Source organism: Sinocyclocheilus rhinocerous, unplaced genomic scaffold (genome assembly GCF_001515625.1).
Source record: "Sinocyclocheilus rhinocerous isolate Xijiao unplaced genomic scaffold, SAMN03320098_v1.1 scaffold350, whole genome shotgun sequence".
NCBI classification, from domain to species: domain Eukaryota; kingdom Metazoa; phylum Chordata; class Actinopteri; order Cypriniformes; family Cyprinidae; genus Sinocyclocheilus; species Sinocyclocheilus rhinocerous.
The window spans coordinates 79,090-84,361 of record NW_015637528.1 but is presented as its reverse complement, the minus strand read 5'-3'; positions in this window follow the sequence as shown (position 1 = coordinate 84,361).

Here is a 5,272-nt window from a genome sequence, read left to right as displayed (position 1 = left end):
ATCCGCTAAACATGGATAGACGCAAAACAATACACGAGACTAAATCAGAAAACACGGAATGGCTCGGTAAGGCAGCTAACACTCGGGAAGTGAAAAATGCAGAACAATACTCGGCAACTAGAGCAGGATCAGGGTAGGTGTTATATAGTATGTGTAATAGCATTCAGGTGAACGTGTAATTGGTTTCAGGTGAGAGTGTAATCAGTGCAATGGAACATGGGAAATGTAGTCCAGGGTGATGTGTAACAGTCTGTGTGGTGCGAGAGTCAATATCATGGAAGGGCGACCTCTGGTGGCAAGTGGATGGAAATTCATGGATCGGATTCGTGACACTAACGCATAAAAGGGCATTAATGGGAACATTAAAGAACGTTCTTTAAAAAAGTAACTAAAAAGTTACTTTTAACAGTAATGCATTACTTTTTGGTGTAAGTAATCAACAAAGTAATTGAGTTACTTTTTGAATGAAGTAACTAGTAACTGTAACTAGTTACTATTTCTTAGTAACTAGCACAACACTGAAGGGATTGGACCAATAACAATTGAGAACTCTCTTTGAGGAATTAGTATTTTACAATAAGAAAGGAATTTATCATAAGAAGAGTGTTCCTTCTTTGTTGTATAACCGATTAACCAATTTAATATTGTTGTCAAACCAGTTCTTAAAAAAGAGATTTGTGTTTGTATAGAATGTTTCTATTATTTCATATGAAATAGAGATGCATAGACAAATTATGCTTTTATATTAATGACCAAGATAGGAGCATTTGTTTATTTTTGTTAACTGCTTGAAAAATTGCGTTTTCAGCATGGGTGTGTGTAATTTGCATTGTAAAGCAAACGTATTGTCAAGTTATGTTTATCACAGACCTTATTTTATTCATTATTTGTAAAACACCATTATAAAAACCCATTGGAAAACCTTGAGGGAACCAGCTGAGAATTAGTCTTTATTAGTCAGGTTTTGACATCACAACTAAAAAAAAAAAACACTCTATTCTCAGGGAAAGCAAGAACTGAAACCTGTTATAAATCTATTATTATATCACTTACATGTTATTGTACTATTGTACTCACTATTTTATTATCACTTTAGTACAATTTGTACTACATATACTTTTTAAATATCACATATCACTTTTACTATATTTTTACTCTATTACACTGCACTGTATCAGTGCATAATGTTTTACCACTGTAACTCTTACTGGATACATAAAGGATTATCAGTTACATTTCTTATTGTTTCGTGTGGAGTTTATATCTGTATCCTGCTATGAAAATATAGAAAGCAGACTACCAGTGTGTCAATTTTTGATTTGTATTGACTGATTTTATTCCATTTTATCAATGATGGTCAATTATTAGTACTTAAAGATGTATTATTTCGATTTGTTTCCAGTATTTCAATGGGAATGAGCTGTGTTCTTACCTGAAGCACAAGAAAAGCTAAAATGTTGGGGTTGAAGACAGAGAAAGCAATTTCCACAAAGAAAAAACGTAATTTAATTTAATGTACATTAGATTATATTACATGTATATTTCACAGTTATACTACATTTATATTAGAATTGTAAAATAGCCAAAATAGCCAAATCAACAAGCGTGACAAGTGTAAGCTTTCACAATTTCTAACGAAAATTAAAAGCCTAACTAGCCTAACTGTTATGAGACAAGAGACATGCGGATCCATATGCAAGCTTTTATTAAGAGACGTGGTTTTAACAGGCATGTGTCAGACAATGGCAAACAGGTATATCGAAGGCAAGGCAAGAGATAAATCCAGGTAGAAGGCAAAGGTCCAGGCAGGGGCAAACAGAGTCAGAAACAGCAAGCAAAGGTTTAATCCAAGATACGTGGCGTGAATCAGAGACCAGGAAAACAGACAAGGCAAGACTAAGACTAGACTAAGAAAACTATGAAAACTTAAACAGGCTCGGTAAGGTAGCTATCCGCTAAACAGGGATAAACGCAAAACAATACACGTTATATAGTGTGTGTAATAGCATTCAGGTGAGCGTGTAATTGGTTTCAGGTGTGAGTGTAATCAGTGCAATGGAACATGGGAAATGTAGTCCAGGGTGATGTGTAACAGTCTGTGTGGTGCGAGAGTCAATATCATGGAAGGGTGACCTCTGGTGGCAAGTGGCTGGAAATTCATGGATCGGATTCGTGACACTAACTGAATAACTGGAGACAGAGTTATTTTTAATTCCACGTAGATCACAAACCACTGAAATCGGCTGAAATGTAAATGTAAATAAATATAAACGTTATCGTGTTTTTATCCATAAAAAAAAAAAACCTCCATTTGTTTTTAAGGCAGTCTTGCCCGGACCAACATGGTGGACGCGTCGCTAGTGGAGGTGACGTATTACCACAGGCACTCTTGCCCGGACCAACATGGCGGACGCGTCGCTAGTGGAGGTGACGTATTACCACAGGCACTCTTGCCCTGACCAACATGGCGGACGCATCGCTAGTGGAGGTGACGTATTTCCACTCTTGAGAGGCACTCCACTCGCCCAGTATGTCTGCAGCCAGACCCTAGGCTTGTTTGAGAGAAGCAAAATCTGCACAGAACCGATCACCGGTGATCACCGCGAGATGCATGCCGGTTAGAAAAGTCGACTTGCTCTGATGTCATGCTGACGTGTGGCAAAAAACTTTCGCGATGGCATTAGCAGAGCTCTGTAAAGTGAGATTGAATTATGTAAATAGAGTGATTTATAATACATCCAATCTGACTGGGCCATCAAGCCTGCAATTCGCTGTTTTAGTTATTTACATGCCTCTTATTCACCCGCTGGCTTGTTTATGTGGATGTGTAAATCAATTCAGGAGCGTCGCGCAGATCTATATCTGTTTGTTCGTTTACTTCGGAATATAAACATTTCCTCTCCTCAGTCGTTGTACGTGCTCGCACAAAGCGCACAGGACTATTCCTCAATGGCACATGGAGCATTCATGCATTCAGAGAGAAGAACGGAGAATGTTAAACAACCCTTCAACTCTCTCTCACGCACACACACACACAGTCACAGTTTGAACAGTCAATAGCAAATACTTAAACTAATAACAAAACATACTTACAGTAGCTGATTAAAAATAAGCGCCAGATTGTCATAGCAAAGTCGGAATTGACCCATTTTTTTTGGAAATAGCCTTTGTGCACAGCTAGCCTTGTAGGCTACTCTCCTAGGTTCACAAAACTGTCGTCCATAAAATGTGTTGCACAAATTCGAACATCTGGGTTGTGCTGTTCTGTTGTAAATAAATCTTAACCAATGATTCCTCATTGCATCAACTTTCAGAAGGCCAAATACGAGGCGTTTTAGCCCGGTCTGGATCAGCCTTCTCTTTTAGATAGAATAAATACTTTTGTAGAAGTCTTTGAGCTTTGTAACACTGCAGATCTTATACAAGCACAAATAGCTACATAACACACTAAAGAAACGGAAAAATAGAAATCGCATCATATGACCCCTTTAATGCTCATTGGTTCAGACAACTGTGATGCTGGGTTCTCTTCTAAAATATTTAATTTTTTATCTGGTTTCATGTGATTATGTATTTAAATTATGCATGAATGTTCCCAAACACTATGACAGCACAATCTCTGTGTGAGATATGTGATTGTTGTCATATTTCTATAAAAATCTAAAATACATGTTTGTATTAAAGTAAAAATGGATGATAAATACACCTTTCGTATGGAATTAAATAGCAAGCACTTTGAGTGTCTTGTTCATCATATTTATTTTCATATAAAAGCAACAGAACTGAAATTATATCATGTTTATCAGCAGCACAGCACATGAGTGAGTATAACGCTATAGCCGCCTTTGATCTCGTAGGTATCTGTTCACTTCGAGAGGTCAGAACTGTCCGTCTTGACTGCACTTATTTCACTCCCCTCACTGCAGCCGCCTACTCTCGCCTACATTTCAGGCGAGGCGAGGCGCATCTCAAACAAGCCTCCTATCGTGCTCACATCGGATGACTAGACGCCATCTCGCAGGATTCAAAACCAGGAAATGCCTTCACATGTTACGGTAAGTTCTTAATAATGTTTCATAGCTGTAATATCAATATAATTTACATATAATACTATAATTATGTAATTTAATTACATATAATTTACAATATCATTTATTTAGGTCATAAACAGACATATAAGGTACATTCAGGGGCGATTAACGTACGGGCTGAATTCCAGGGGCCTACTGCTGCACGAAAATGATATTTTTCGAATAATTATTTGTATACATGGGAGTTTGCAGCAGTGACATCAGCACTCTATAAACAAACCAAGCAGCAACCTTACGGTCTCTCTCGTGAAACCAACATGGAAGTGACTAAAACTGCAATTCATCGACTGGCCGATAGAGGCTGTCTCCAAAAGGGAGTCAGTCCCATAGACTCCCCATGTTAAAAATAATTAAGGGCGTGGCCACTTGAGTGACAGGTGGATTGCCGCTGCTGTCACCACCGTCGAGCTAGGTAGGCGTGGTTTCAGCAACCAGCTCCCGCCTCTTTGCCCATTTTCGATTATCCAGGAGTGACGCACGGTGACGCACTGCCAAGATGGCGACGGCCGGCTCCGCCTACTTTAGGCTTCAAAAACGCTCTTCGGAAACCTACGGGTGACATCACGGACACTACGTCCATGTTTTTATACAGTCTATAAAAAAAAACACACACTCATAGTTAGAAACTCACAGACATCAGTAATCTAATTATTTACCTTATTCTAAATAAGCCAATATTATTATTATGGTGTTTACACGAGTTGCTTTTAGAATATTCCTTTCATGTTCCCGTTTTACATGTTATAGTACATAGTTCGAGTAATGGCACTCGTCGTTACGTCCCCACGTGACGCCATCCGACGTCCCCTCCGGAATTTCACGTATAAACAGTGGCGGCTCCTGCCAATTCTCTCAGGGGGGCCAAATGTTTGCATGATTAATGAGGATAGGTCACCCATTAATTTGATAAATTAACGGCTAGTTAAAGATGTAAAGGAAACTGAACTACCATAGTATTAACTAAAAAATAAACTGACTCTAACAATCAATCTCTTGCTCTCCTTATGTTTCTATACGTGTGTTAACACAATTCAGCAGCAAATGAAGACTGAAGCCAGGATGTGGTTTTCCAAAAAAATGTTGACTTCAATTTCAGTTTAATAAGAAATAATTGAAGTCACATTAATCACTATTTACGCAACTCACTTATATTACACTGCTCATTTACAACATTACTCACT